At 40.3% G+C, this 16610-nt stretch overlaps 1 pseudogene; it reads left to right on the top strand.

The window, feature by feature from the left end:
• The first annotated feature begins 7967 nt into the window (after positions 1-7967).
• On the top strand, positions 7968-8604 carry LOC125080958 (thioredoxin domain-containing protein 17-like; annotated as a pseudogene).
• The last annotated feature ends 8006 nt before the right edge of the window (positions 8605-16610 follow it).

The raw sequence follows: 16610 nt of genomic DNA, 5'->3' as shown, positions 1-16610 counted from the left end.
TAGATAAGTCTATTAAGGAAAAAAAAAGAATCAGTAATTAAGTTGAAAACCTTCTGAAAATAATGCTGAGTTTCTCATCCTTGCAAGATTTATTCCTGGGTAAACACCAGATTATCTTGGTAGGAGGGCTCTCCTCCATGTCCTAGTCACACCCTGCTCCCTCCACCTTAACCCTCCCATAGCTCCCTCCTTACAGTGGTCCTCCCCAGCAATGTGGGGCTACCACTCTCCTGGGCATTGTCCCATGCTCAGGTGATCTCGGTGCCCCATTATCAAACATAACTGCTCTCTGGCCCATCCTCTCAGAATTCTACCATTTCATCCCTGGGAGAACAGTATCCCTAAGCCGATGACATAAGCGCCATTTACAGACGTTAGGTTAATGTATGACCTCCTGCCCCGAGGACATTTGTGTTTTAATAGAGAACAGAGCCCCCACTACACAATGTATTAAGTCAAGGATAGCAAACTAATGGTTGGGTTGTAAACCAGCTCCCTGCAAGTGGGTATGGGGGATGCATTTGAATTCAGTTCCCCCACCATTGCCCTTTCACCTCTACTGTCATCAGTGCCCTCAGAATACACTCTGCCTCCCATAATCTCCTATCCTGGCAGTCAAGTTCGAGCCTGGGCCCAGAAGTCAAGGACAACAGCACTCTTGGCAACTGTTCTTCCCCACGATTAGGTGGGACTCAGCATGAACCCCTGTGTTATCTTCTCTGACTCAGGGGTGCCCACTACTGGGCTCCTTCATTGTTCCCCAGGCTCCCTGGATGTCAGCCTCCCTGCCTTCCAACTAACAGCAGCTAAAATTTATTGGCCACTTGCTATGTGTCATGTTCTACAGTAAATGTTTGAACTCATGCAATCCTCACCACCCTGTGACACTGAAATTATACATCAGAATGGAATATCCAGCTGAATATCATCCTGGATACGGGTCCAACTAATATGCCCATTTTAAAGATGAAGAAATATTCTTTTATTAAACTATTTTTTTTAAGTTTTTTTTTTAAGATTTTATTTATCTATTTGATGGGCAGAGATCACAAGCAGGCGGAGAGGCAGGCAGAGAGAGAGGAGGAAGCAGGCTCCCCGCTGAGCAGAGAGCCCGATGCGGGGCTCGATCCCAGGACCCTGGGATCATGACCTGAGCTGAAGGCAGAGGCTTTAACCCACTGAGCCACCCAGGCGCCCCTATTAAACTATTTTTATTATGGCATATAGCTTCTACTGTATGCCAGTCACTGTCACAGGCCCTAGGGATAGCCCTCAGAGATCTTCCAATACCGGGAAGGTTAATAAAGATAACTTTTAGGAAGACTTTTGGCAGAGATCTAAAAATCAGACAAGACAGTTAGCTACCTCCCCTGCCAGGCCTTCCCTTTTGCAAGTGATAGCTGCTTATCAACTTTGGTAGAGTGATCAGACTTAGAGTCCGTGGACTGGTGGCCCACCTTCTCTCATATATAGCATCAACTCCAGCTTTATTTGCATCACCATGGGCTCTAAGGAGCCAAGTTTTTAAATCTCATCTGTCTCATAAAGGCAGCTGTTCGAGGAAGTGGGCTGGGACAATGGCAGAAGACTGACCACATAGTTCTATCTGAACCAGCCCCATGGACAGAGGAGAGTTCAATTTCCAACATGGAAACTTCTTAGAAGTTATAAAGTCACTTAGAGCTTAAAACAAAAAAGTATGCTTTGCACTGGAAACTTCTAGCTACATGTTAGAATTCACTAAAGACAAAAACCTTAACTTAGTTTTTAAAAAGAAATCAACTTCTCTTTTATGAATATGGAACAAAGTAAATTAGGATCTTGATCTCAAGGGTACTCTATTTATAAAGAAATTTTCTACCATTAGCATCTTGACAGGACTTATGTAGCCAGCTGTGAAGAGAAGCATTGTGTTTCTAAACTTGACCCCCAGGCTCTTGCCATAAAAATGTCCCTTTGGACTTTGAAAGCCTACTATGCCAGAGAAAAGATGCAGCAGAGAGAAAAATCCAATAACTGAAGCAGTGTATACCGTAACTGCTGGGACAGTGGGACAATTCTAAGCAAGGTTGGCTGCTTTGGGGTTGCCAGTGAATGACCAATAATTTGCAGACAATTTTCTAGACGATGATGCAGGGCTGGGGGTGGTAGGAAGGTCACCACAACAATGCAAACATCATGCTTCTATTTTTGCCCTGTCACCCTTGTGAGACCTTCTTCCCCTTTCCTTATCTAGATATATTTTCTGATTTAAAAAATATATGCTTAGGATGAAACTGCAAACATTACAAAACTAACCGAGTGGAAAAGGACAGTTCCTCATTGTGTGACTATACTTTCTGTCTTATTTTACATTTGCTGTCTTATTAGTAGCACATCCTTCCTCCCAAAGTCATTTCTGTTTGGATGACAAATGGCATGTCACCTTATTCATAACCTGTACCCTAGACTTCACTATGGTTACCTCTTTAGTTTTATGTTTTGTTTTGTTTTTTTGAGAGAGAGAGAGAGAGAGCATGCACACATGAGTGTGGGGGAGCGGCAGAGGGAGAGAGAGAATCCTAAGCAGGCGCCACGCTGAGTATGGAGCTCAAGGTGGGGCTCGATCTTACAACCTTGAGATCATGATCTGAGCCAAAATCAAGAGTCAGACATTCAACCTACTGAGCCACCCAGGCACCCCTCTTTTAGTGCATTTCTAAAATATACTTTCACCCACTAATTACAAGAGCTCTGAAAAGCATATCACATGTGTTCAGAACATGATCCTCACAGTTCTTAAATGATGCCCAACATTTTCCTCTTTCTGAGATGAATTTGTGATGCTTGCAGCATCCCACAGAGCTTTTATGAAGGCACACCTGCAATCCCTCTGCTGCCTCCACAGGCACTGGGTCACTACCGTCTAATGTCAAAACCAGTCAGTTCCACCTGCACTGATGATGCTATAATGTGATAGCTCTAGTGAGGCATTTGCACCCAAACTGCCAAAGCTGCCAATGAGCCAACACTTTCAGCAACACCAAGTCACAGTGATTTTCATTACCGCGGGGTACCCCCTTCACGGCCTACTTTGTCAATGCAGTGGGGAAGCATGCTACATGTCTTTATAGACTCTAATGAAAACAACACTGTTGGTGTTCATCCTTGGGCTGTCTTCTTGGGAGGCTTCAGGCACAATTCCATGGGGGACTATCCAAGGGCAGTATCCTTGTACATCTTACTCTCCAGACCCTGACACGAATCTTCCACCATGCTGGGGGGATTTGGCTCTCAGTCTAGGTGAGTTGTATCCCAGGAGGTGGCTTGGTCTTCATTAAGACAGAATTCTGGGGGTGCCTGGGTAGTATAGTCAGTTGGGCAACTGACTCTTGTTTTCCACTTGGGTCATGATCTTGGAGTCCTACAGTTGAGCCCTGCATCAGATTCTGTATTCTGTGCGGAGCCTGCTTGATGTTCCCTCTCCCTCTGCCTCTCTCTCTTTCTCAAACAAATAAATAAATCTTTAAAAAAAAAAAAGACATAATTCTGCTTGCGCTATGCAGGCATGTTTGAGTTATGGTATAATCTCATTTGCCGTATGCAATCATTTCTTAATCTATTTAAATCCTTTGTACCCATTCTCTTTATCTTCTGCCTCACTTTTTCCTCCCTCATCCACATTTTCTTGACAGTTTGTAAGTAGGGTAATGTTTCTTCACTTTCTTAATTCTTATACTTTATTTTTTTATGGTCGTGGAAGGAAGTAGGGGAAAAAATCCTTCTTGTGTGGAATGATCTCTTTTCGATTGTAAATTTCTTAAGAACAGGACCATGTTGTAGCATGGAGTGCCTTGTGCATGTGAATCCTTAATAACTGCTGTTCTGACTCAGAAAATAAAGCTCAGGATTTATAATAAGTCCTTCATACTATTAACTTTTTGATAGAACATAAATATAGATGTCAAGATATTAAAAATATTGGGTGGGTTTAGGAATTAGAGATTTTTTTTTTTCAAGGCATCCAACAGCTAACCTTTCCCCAAAAGGAAAGAAAGTAGACAGGAACAGGATTTTTGTCTCTTCAGCATCTGCTAACAGAAAACCTACTCTTCATTAGGGCTGCTTATGTGAATGTATGTTAAGAAGCAAACCAGGGGCACCTGGGTGGCTCAGTGGGTTAAGCCGCTGCCTTCGGCTCAGGTCATGATCTCAGGGTCCTGGGATCGAGTCCCGCATCGGGCTCTCTGCTCAGCGAGAAGCCTGCTTCCCTCTCTCTCTCTCTCTGCCTTCCTCTCCGTCTACTTGTGATCTCTCTCTGTCAAATAAATAAATAAAATCTTTAAAAAAAAAAAAAGAAGCAAACCATATTTGAATAACTTCAGTTTCAGTAGTTTTCCACTTCTTAACATTTTTCTGCCCTAGTGTTCCAGACGTTTCTCTTGTCAGTTAGCCAGTAGCTGGCTGTTGCATCCTGATGATATATTCAAACATAAGGATTCAGTGTAAGGTCAACAAAAAGGCTCTCTCAGATCTGGAGGGAGCTTGCACAGCCTGCCTGCATTCCTGCACACTACAGTTCCACATTTCCTAAGACCTGGGCTTCGTTTGCCAAATGGGACAAGTTATAATTTTAAGCAGCCGTAAATTGTACTGCAGCGTTTTGTATGAAGCAACTGAAATTCTGTGCTAATTAGGAATATTTATATCATGGGGATATCTTGCAGAGTGGAATATTTAAAAACCAAATTTTACTGAGATCTCATCATAACACTCTCCTTAGCCTTCCCACTGTGGGACCTCCTTTGGGGTGTGAGTGGCTTCTAATAAGTTCCCTTTAATGCTTCAGGAATAACAACCCTCGAGTAGCACCTAAGACGCCCCTGTTGATTCAGCCTTTCAGCCTAGAGTTTTGGAAAGGGCTCAGAACAACAAATAAAAATAAGCCTTGGAATGATTACATTTCAAACTAACATTTTGTTCACTGAGAAATTATTAGATACCTTACTTTAAAAGGTTTTAAATTTTGCTGAATTAAGTCATTATTTGATTAATTTATGGTAAACCTGAAATAGTCCTATCAGAGAAAAATAATCTGATCTACTGACTGCTTTAACTTTCCCTGAAATTCAATGTCTCTTGCTTTATATATTATCATACCCCCTCTTTTTAGTTACTGACCACATGAAAGAATATAGTATTTATACATATTATATAATTGATCTAAAGTAGATTTGACTTGAATAAAATTTTAGCCAGGCAATGTGTTAAGCTGTTGGGATACTGAATAAAGCAGAAAGAGGTAACTGTACAAACTATTATATAAAATGTGTAAGCTCTAAGATAATGAACATACAGGATGGCAAAGGAGTGCATAGTGGGGACACAATGATTGCTCACTACATGTCTGTGGGGGTCAGGGAGACGTATCAGGCAGAGAACACACATATTCAACGATGACGTAGTTTTCCACAGCTATTGCAAGCTTTCGTCATGGTGGAGGGAGAAAGAGATGTGATATTTTAAAATCCTGAATTAGAAGTACAAGAAACATTTCCCTATAAATAATTAGTTGTACTGGATATTTTTTTTCCTTTGGCACTTAATACATAATTATATTAAAAATGCAAATGCGTACACATATGTCATATTATCCTCCCCTACATAGATGACATCAAACTGGTTGACAGAGTGGAAATAATGGACGACAAAATTAAAACTGAAATTTATCATTTTAGTCTGACAAGATGAAGTTATCTCTTCCTGTGGAAAACAAAATGATATTCATCAGGGATACAAGTAAAGGCTTAAATTTAGATTAGAAAGTGGAAGCTGAGGAAAACCTGGTTTGCAGAACAGATGGGCCTCCTGCACACCAATAGACTAAAATATGAAAAACATATTTTCATTCTGGGAGTCACTTATAAAGAGGGATAGTAACAACTGACCTGTATTCGAGGGAGGGTGGGAAGTCAGGAGCGATTGATGGAATTGATTTGACACAACCGCCCTTTCCTGAGTGCCTGCTTTGTGCCCTGCCTGAGGGTATGAAAATGAAGACACTTCCCTCCTGTGAAACCAATCACTGTCCACTGGGGAAGGGTGACATATACATGAGTCACGGCAATAAATTCTATACAATGCTTACTTACAAAGTGCTAAGGCAACACAGAGAGGAAAATCAATTCTATCTGGGGTATGAAGGACTTACCAAGACAAAAGAACATGAGTTTGGTCTGGAAGACTGGTGTTTGAATTTGCTCCGTGGTAACAGAGGGCAGGGAAAGCAGGGTATACATAAGGACTTGGCAGGTGGGAGAAAGTGAGAGGTTAATTGTAACTCTTCTATCATCTGGAATAGTCAGCAATGAAGTGGATCGCATCAAGATTCAGGACCTTCTGGAGGCTGGAGGGATCACACAGACAATAGAGACTCTATAACAGTCAGTAAAAGATTCTAAACTGTTTTTAGTCACATAAGCATTACGGATTTTGCAGTTTGTCATTTTATCGTTTTGGTACCAGGAAGCTCAAAGGCAAAATTTTAACCTACCTCTGGTGAGTGTACAAGACTTATAATACACCAGTTGCATATTACAAGTTACCTTACCTGTTTTCTCCTTGCTTAACACAGTAAGTTCTATTACTGAGTAGTAATATATTTTTCTACATTTATGTTATATTATATATTTTGATAAGCCATATGTATCCTTTTGATTAACAGACTGATATATAAATAAATAGGTAAGGTATGAAGTTATTCTAGTGTCACTTTCCTTTTTCAGTTAATTTAGAGGTAGGAAAACATCATGAATTTCCTTTCCACCACTGAATTGTTTCAAAATACTTAAAGACACAAAATGTAAATCAAAACCACAGTGAGATACCATTTCACACTCCTTAAAATGGCTACAATAAAAAAGACAATATCAAGTGTTGGTGAGGATGTGGGGAAATTAGAAGCCTCAGACATTGTTGGAGGGGACATAAAATGGTGAAGCTACTTAGGAAAACTATTTGGTATCGTCTCAAAAAATTACACATAGAGTTACTATATGATCCAGCACTACTCATAAGGGTAAACACAAGAGAACTGAAAACATATGCCCATACAATTGACAAGGATGCAGAGAAAGGGAATCCCTCTTGCACTGTTAATGCAAAGTACTACAGCCACTCTGGATAACAGTATGGAGGTTCCTCAAAAAGTTGAAAAGAAAACTACCCTACCATCCAGCAATTGCACAACTAGTTATTTACCCAAAGGGTACCAAATACAGATTTGAAGGAGTACATGCACCCCGATGTTCATAGCAGCATTGTCTATAATAGCCAAAATATGGAAACAGCCCAAATGTCCATCGACCATTGAATGGGTAAAAAGCAAGTGGTATATATATATATATACCATGTGTTTATATATATATATATATATATATATATATATATATAGAAACACTCACATATATATACATACACACATACATGTATATATAAGTATATATATACACACACACTATATACATATATAGTGTGTGTGTATATATATATATATATGTAACTCAGCCATCAAAAGAATAAAGTCTTGCCATTTGAGATGGAGCTAGAGAGTATGATGCTAGGCAGACTAAGTCTGTCAGAGAAAGACAAATACTATATGATTTCATTTACATGTGGACTTTAAGAAACAAAACAAACAAGCCTAGGGAAAAAAAGAGAGAGGCAAACCAAGAAACAGGCTCTTAATGCTCGAGAATATACTGATGGTTACCAGAGGGGAGATGATGGGTGAAATTTCACCCACCCAGAAAGGACGGGTAAAACAGGTGATGGAGACTAAGAAGTGCACTTGTGAAAAACACAGGAAGTATTGAATCACTATTTGTACACCTGAAACTAATATTACACTGTATGTTAACTAACTGGAATTTAAATAAAAACTTTTAAAAATATGCCTACACAGCCCCGAGACCCTGGCAGGCGGAGCGATGGCAGGCCGCGAAGAGCTGAGTGTGCGCGGCTTTGAGGAGCTCAGCCGGCCGTGCTGCCGCACCGCGACAAGACCATCTTCGCCTACTTCACCAGCTCCAAGGACGCGAGCGGGTAGAGCTGGTGCCCCAACTGCGTGCAGGCTGAACCGGTCGTTCGAGAGGGGCTGAAGCACATGAGTGAGGGGTGTGTGTTCATCTACACCAGGTGGGAGAGAAACCCTATTGGAAAGATCCAAATAATGACTTCAGAAAAAATCTGAAAGTGACGGCAGTCCCTACACTACTTAAATATGGAACACCCCAAAAACTGGTGGAATCTGAGTGTCTTCAGGCCAACCTCATGGAGATGCTGTTCTCTGAAGATTAAGATTTGATGATGGCAACTGTGTCTTGATGTCCTGATTTGCTCTAGTATGAAGGCAACTGCATACCTGCTTAAAATTCATGTTAGCAATAAGGAAATGATGATGTGAAACAAACTGGTTTCTGTCTAAATATAAAGTGCTATTAGGGACACCTGGGTGGCTCAGTTGTTAAGCTTCCACCTTTGGCTCAGGTAATGACCCAAGGGTCCTGGGATCGAGCCCCACATTGGGCTCCCTGCTCAGCAGGAAGCCTGCTTCTCCCTCTCCCACTCCCCCTAGTTCTCTTCCCTCTCTCGCTGTGTCTCTGTCAAATAAATGAACATAACCTTTAAAAAAAAAATGCCTACACAAAAACTTGTACACAAATGTTCATGGCAGCATTATTCATAATAGCTCAAGGCGTCCATTAACTGATGAATAGATAAGCAAAATGTGGTATATCCATACAGTATGCTATTATTTAGCTACAACAAAGAGTGAAATCCTGATACATGTTAAAACATGGATGAACCTAGAAATCATTATGCTAGCTGAAAGAAGTCAGATATAAAAGTCACATATATGATTCCATTTATATGAAATAGCCAGAGAAAGCAAATCTATATGGATAGAAATAGATTAGTAGTTGTTAAGAGAATGAGAGTGGGGTGGGAAGGAATGAGGTGTGCCTGCTAATAGATCAGAGTTTCTTTTTAATGATTTTATTTATTTATTTATTTATTTATTTGAGAGAGAGAAAGAGGGAAAGAGAGAGAATGAGCATGGGGAGGGGCAAAGAGAGAGGGAGAAGCAGACTCCACACTGAGCTGGGAGCCAGACACAGGACTCCATCCCAGGACCCTGGGATCATGACCTGAGCCGAAGTCAGATGCTTAACAGACTGAGTCACCCAGGGGCCTAAGGGTTTCTATCTAGCATGGTAAAATATTCTAGAATTAGGTAGTTGTGAGGTTGTTTAACTTTGTGAAATATCAAAATCCACGGAACATTTTTAAAGGGAGAATTATATGGTATGTAAATTATATCTCAATAAAAAATATTGAAAGAATTAGTTGGGCAGGTAGAATGTGTAGGAGATCAATTAATTATATATTCCTGCAAAAAACTTTGATACTTTCGGTACTTTCTTTTGTAACTTTAAGAACTTCACTAAAAAAAACCATTTTCCTCAGTTCTGAAATTTATACAATTTGTTATTTGGAAGAAATGGATACTTACCAACTCTTTTTTTTTCCTTATTAATCATAAATTGTCTTTTGAATTGAGTATTAAGACTATTAATAGTTAATTCCTAATTAATTAGATATAATAAATATTTATTTTGAAATCTAATATCCATCTTTATTTAGACTATAAAACCATTTTAATAATAAACAAAATTATCAAACATTGTTTTTCGTATTCCCTAGCTAGATGCTAACATGACATTCACCACACCTGAAGGAGGTATTTCTTACAAGCCTATTCCCAGCACAAAGGAAAAGGCTGCTTGAAACTTTCCAAGCTCCAATAAGTTTTATGGAATAAAATTACTTCATTCTAAAAAGATGTGACTGTCCTCTCCCCTGTACTGTAATTATTCTTTCCTATGAAGCAAGTTCTTAACATGTTTAAGACAACATAAGTTTAGATATCTTAGGCTTGGGTTTGTTTTTTTTAATCTTGTAAAATCAGTTGGGATATGGTTGAGCCCTGTCTTACTCACATTTCCCAGTCACCTGGATTAATTGATGTGAACAACAACAATGGTGCTTTGAAGCCCTCAGGTACAACAGTGGAAATGATCACATTTCTTAGTTAATGAATGAATTTCTCTTTCATAAAGCTTTGTTTGTGCAAATAAATAGAGTATTACCTTGATTAGTGAATTCCCTGGGAAGTAAAGGCCTTCTAAGAAGTCATTTGTGTTAAAAACCTAAACAAACAAAATCAGAAGGGATGGGAAGGTAAACTGCCTGAGAAGCCAGTGTGCTTAGCTTCTCCAGTGGCGGCTCCACTGAAAGGCAACAGGACCAGCCTGGGGGGAACAGGAGCCTTTTGAAGTCGCACCTCTGCCTGCCCATGACGCCTCCACCTGCTGCACTGTCTCCCTCTCCGTGTTGCTGTCGCAAGCAGGTTCTAAGCAAGAGACAATCTTATCCCCTTTTCCTGCCTGGTAACTGCTGAGCTGATTCAATTATGAAAGTCGTGAGCTAGAGGACTAACTCTAAGTTAAGCTTTAACCTCTAGTTATGAAATTAAGGCCCTATTCTTTCATTAAAAAGTAAAATTAAAAGAATCTGAGACCTAGGCAAACCACTCAGTGGCCTCAAAGAGGGGTCTGTTGGGCAGACCAGCCTGGCATCTGGCTGTTTCTGAATTAGATTTCTGGGGACAAAGACAATGCAGGCAGGGCGGGTCTGTTTCCTACGGAGAGTCCTAAAAAGCTAGCTCTCAAAGCTGTTTTTTTTTTTTTTTAAGTTTTTACTTATTTATTTGTATGAGGGAGAGAGCACACAAGAGAGCAAAGAGCACAAGGGTGGGTGGCATGGGCAAGGGGAGAGGGAGAAGCAGACTCCCGCTGAGACGGAAGCCTGATTTGATTCAGGGATCCATCACAGGTCCTGAGATCATGTCCTAAGCTGAAGGCAGATGCTTAACAGGTGCCTCTACTAGCTCTTCTAGTTTTGAGTTCCGGAGCCCAGTGAAGTTTCCACAACACCTTTATAAGAGGAGGTATGCAAGTGGGAGGAATGGTTAGGGGTTTGCCTTGAAGTTGTGTTTGCCAAACACTTCCTAAAGCCTGAGAAACATGAGTTGTCCCTACCAAAAACTAGGGGATGGGGCGCCTGGTGGCTCAGTGGGTTAAAGCCTCTGCCTTCAGCTCAGGTCATGATCCCAGGGTCCTGGGATCGAGCCCCGCATCGGGCTCTCTGCTCAGCGGGGAGCCTGGTTCCTCCTCTCTCTGCCTGCCTCTCTGCCTACTTGTGATCTCTGTCTGTCAAATAAATAAATAAAAATTAAAAAAATAAAAACTAGGGGAGAGGCTGGTGGAGCAGAGGGTCATACTGCCACTGCCACTCCTATGTATCTTGTCACCAGTTTAATCCAGGATCACCCTGTCCCTACTTGGGTCCACTAGTTGGTTTCTTCTCTAAGCCACGTCTCTTCCTCCACTGAGCACTATTGGTCCCTTACTCATTTCCTTAGCTTTACTTAACCCAGTGTTTCAAAAAGCACCTTCGGCAGTGGGGAGGGTGCCTGGGTGGCTCAGTCTGTTAAGCATCCCACTCTCAGTTCCGCTCAAGTCATGATCTCATGGTCCTGAGATGGAGCAGCATCAGGCTCAGGGCTCAGCAGGAAGTCTGCTCCAGAGTTTCTCTCACTCTCCTTCCCAGTCTGCCCTTCCCCTGGGCTTGAACTCTGGTGTGCTCTCTCTCTCAGATAGATAGATAGATAGATAGATAGATAGATAGATAGATAGATAGATAAATAAAATCCTTAAAAAAAAAAGCACCTCAAAAACCTCTAACAGCCAAACCACCAGAATGGAGGTTCCTGACCACCTCTCTGGCCATCAAACTCATCTTTAAAAGTAAGGCCAGAAATCCTCATATTTAATAAACTCCTCGAGTGATGCTTATGCTTAAGTATACTCATTTTTAAAAATTCTTAGCATCCATTGCTACCTTTGACAAATATTGTATATTTTGAAGATCTGCTTTTTTTTTAAAAGCTTTTATTTATTTATTTGACAGACAGAGATCACAAGTAGGCAGAGAGGCAGGCAGAGAGAGAGAAGGAAGCAGGCTCCCTGCTGAGCAGAAAGCCCGATGCAGGGCTTGATCCCAGGACCCTGGGACCATGACCTGAGCTGAAGGCAGAGGCTTTAACCCACTGAGCCACCCAGGCTCCCAAGATCACCTGCTTTTTTTTTTTTTTTTAAAGATTTTATTTATTTATTTGACAGAGAGAGATCACAAGTAGACAGAGAGGCAGGCAGAGAGAGAGAGAGAGAGGGAAGCAGGCTCCCTGCCGAGCAGAGAGCCCGATGCGGGACTCGATCCCAGGACCCTGAGATCATGACCTGAGTCGAAGGCAGCGGCTTAACCCACTGAGCCACCCAGGCGCCCCAGATCACCTGCTTTTATTTTAGTTAACACTGAATTAGGTTTCATTATAACTTGCTTATCTTCAAACATATCCTATACCTCATATGTTAATTCAACTTGGTTCTAATGAAGCAAGTATTAGAACACATTTTCTCTATTTATATAGGTATGACTGTATTCAAGTGACCCCTGGTCTGTTACTGAATTATCCCTACTTGGGGAGAAAAAACTATAGAGTGGATCAATAGTGTAAAATAAAAAAAAATAGTGGTATTAGACAACCCTTTGTAGATGTTAACTCGCTACTGATTTCTAGAAATTGTACTATATCTTTATACAATCCCTGGAAATTTAGGTGCTTGCAAATAATGCATATTTGGGGATACCTATGAATATTTGAAATCCCTCATCTTAAATCACTGCTGAAAAAGGCTTATTTTTTCAGAGAAATTTATATGTATAGGGGAAGAAAATGTGTACTTTTAGCTATAACAGTCTGGATAGAAAAAAATCTTGCAGTTGGTTTCTAGTGTAGACTAAAAATTATATTTTAGAGAACATTTTTAAAAATGCATTTGTAATGCTAGAAAAATTTCCTCTCCAAAAGTGTCAACGTAACATTTTAAACTAGGGCAGGCGTATTCATTACCTGAATTTGTATAAAATGCAACCCAGGCAATTGAGATTTTTCTTTTTCTACAAGACATTTAAATTAAATATCATGAGAAAAAAATGTCCCTATAAACATGATAACTTCATAAAGAATTAAAATCTATAATCACAGCTAGAAATACAGATCAGATTAATTGGCAATGGGATGAACTATGTTCACTATCTCTCACATCTAGCCCTTCATCAAAGGGCAAAAATGCAATCATTTGAAAGATGTGTTTCTCAGGAAAACCATACAGTTATATCTGCAATAAAAAGTGGTGGGCTTATATGTGTTCACTTGGGAGAAGATGGTTGACATCAGTCATTTACCATCTCTTTCTGACCTATTTCTGGGACACACAAAACATGAATCTAGAGGGATATGTATTGAAACGACATAAAGGATAGCAGAGGAGAGGATGTATAGCAAGGAAGAGGAAGAAAGATGACATCTGGAATATAAAGAAATCTATATAGTTAGAGGATTCGGACTGGTCTGTAGAGTGCTTAACAGAAAATGATGTAAAGGGAGAGGGGGAATCAATGAGGAATTGGTCATTGACAGAAGCATACTTTGAGAGAACAAAATGGAGAACAGAAGAAATTCAGGAAGCCGGTTGTTAAAAAACAGAATTGTGAAGAATGAGATTGTGGTGGGAATACTTCTAAAAGAAAGATCCTCTACCGTTTCCAATAGCTGAACATAGATGTGGCAGATAGAATAATGGACCCTCAAAGCTGTCCATCGTCTAATCCTTAGAACCTTATCCTGTATCGATCTAATCATATGAGTCCTTAAAAGCAGAGGACCATTTCCAACGAGACAGAATCAGACAGTAAGAGAAAATACTTGACCCAATATTGCTGGCTTTGAAGATGGAGGAAGCATACCATGAGCAATGGGGGCAGCCTCTAGAAGCTGGAAAAGGCAAGGAAATGGATTTTCCTTTAAAGCCTCCAGAAAGAAACACAGCCACACACCACCTTGATTTTAGCCCAAAGAGACCAATGTCAGATTTCTGAGCTATAGAACTATAAGATAGTACATTTGTGTTTTTCAAGTTTCTGGTAATTTGTTACAGTGGCAGTAGAAAATCAATACACTAGAACACAGGAATGACCATGGCACCAAAATTGCTAGCTGCTCTTTCTATATGATGAAATAATGAAATGACCAATCAACTGCTTTGATACAAGTCCTTAACCCTGCTCAACTTCACACATCAAAATCCATTTGGTATGCTTCAGTAGTATCAAAGGAGCATTTTCATGAATGCTATTGAATAAGTTCCCTCCAGCAATATAGTCAACAAGGACAAACATAAGATACCTGCAACTCTTCAATTAGTTATCAATCCAGTAGAAGAGTATATTTCTAAAAGGAAAATATGAGTCTCTTTCTGATCATAATTTAGAGTGGCCTCCAAGAGCTCTTGCCATGTTATCCAAATGTACAACCTATCAATTAGATCTGAATTGTCAGCAGCCATAAAGAAACTGAATTTGAAACAGTATATCACAAAGCGGACATGAATGCATAGAAATGCACTCATGCTTTAAGAGCAATATCATTAGTTGATTAATATACAGAGCATTATTTGTGTCATTTAAACTTAAGGCTGCCCATTAGCTTAATCTTTTAACTGAATGAGTCCTGTAAGACAGGCTTAGCCTGAAAAGAGGATGCAAAAAAAAATATGGCATTAGTTTGCATCACGCCTTTTCAATTTCCACCAGTGATAATAGTGAGTTGTAGAAGGTTAAAGAAAAGAGATTGGGAATCATAAGAGATGAGAGAGGAGAGGAAGAGCAGTGATGAAGAAGAGATGGAAGAGGAAGAGAGACAAGAAATATTCAGTGGGGAGAAGAAGACTGCAGTTTACTCTCCAGGGCTAAAAATATCCTTACATACTTTATTTCTTTGATCCTCCCAACAGCCTTAGGAATTAGCAAAAAATTGTTATTATTATCATTTGAGATAAATGGATCTCAGGCTATAAGCTAGTTGGGATTCAAGTCAGGTATTACAATTCTAACATTCTTTCCAAGATGACATTCAACATCTTTATGTCCAAAAAATTGATTTTTTTTTAAAAGGAAGAAGATAGACAGTCATATTTCTAATCCAGGTCCATGGCCCTATTTGAGTAATGTTTCCATTCAACTACTCTACTGTACTCACCCTATGACAACTGGCCCCAGGAAAGAGTAGTTAACTTTGGTTTTCCTTATACCCGTTCTTCTTTCCCCCTTCCACTGCCAAATGACCCCAATGTGACATAAAGCACCTCCCACCCTAGCTGCTTCTCTCATCAACCCCAACTCATCAATAAACAAATGGACAGACAGCTCCTGGGACACCTGTGCCACTCTGTAAGGGCTCTCAATCCAGTGTCCATCTGTGAATTTGCCACATTTCAGGCTCTCTTACTTCTCTGACTTTCAAACATACCTGGAAAATATTTTTTCCCCCTAACTAGTCCTCTTGAACAAGGGCTTTCTTTCTCCTAACCGGGACCCAGCCCCATTCAAATGGCACAGTAGATGCACTAGAGATTGATTTATACTAAATTTAGCCAGAGTCTGATAAAAGCTGGGAAAAATTCTACACGTATCCAGGAGAACCCAAGTGTAGTGATAAAGCCAGAAAATGGGTGGCCAGGAAGACTGTAGCAAGCCACCCACCCCCAGTCACCTTGAGTCACTTCAGTCACTGAAACATCTTTTCCAGAACCTGTAGCAGGTGGAATTGGAGAGGAAGGTAGTCAAGTAAGGAGGAACCTTCAAGATATCTCAACCTCTTTCCTTAATTAGCTCAGTATGAATGATAGTGAAAACCTCTCACATTTGTAGAGCTTCACTGTTTATAAAAGGGTTTTCATACATATTATTTCATCATTGTCTCCATTTGCTCATGAAATCCTGTAGGTCGGACTCACCCGAGGTACCTTAACCTGATTAGCCCAGAGTTAATACTGGAACACAGGTTTTCTGGCTCCCAGGCCCCAGGCTTTCCTCTGTACTATAGGTCCATGGCCCTATTTGAGTGATGTGTTATCCCTTCAGTGACACAAGGAAATGTGTAAAAGAAAATGGAAATGTGGGATATGAAGAATAATAGAATGGTACTAACAGACACCTTTCTAAGACTTTTCAATAGACTTGTTTAATGTTATATACAGATTTCTTCCCACTAAAATCATGATACTAGGTTTAAAAAATAAAAGCAGGCATTTTATGGACTGTTATGGGTTGAATGTTTGCTTCCCTCAAAATTGGTTAAGTTGAAATCCTAATCCCCAGTGTAATGGTATTTGGAGGTGGAACATTGGGGAGATAATGAGGTTTACATTCTATCATTATTATGGTATCCTCATGATGGGATTAGTGCCCATGGGAGAATAGAAAACTCTCTCCACCCCCATGCAAGCCATAGGAGCATACTGCAAGAGATAGCAGGCTGTCTGTAGGCCAGGAAGCAGGATCAGGAACTGAATCTGGGGCTACCTTGATCTTGAACCTCCCAGGCC

Source organism: Lutra lutra, chromosome 11 (assembly GCF_902655055.1).
Source record: "Lutra lutra chromosome 11, mLutLut1.2, whole genome shotgun sequence".
NCBI lineage: Eukaryota > Metazoa > Chordata > Mammalia > Carnivora > Mustelidae > Lutra > Lutra lutra.
Note: the sequence above shows the minus strand (reverse complement) of the source record. Positions and strands in the feature narration are given on the sequence as shown.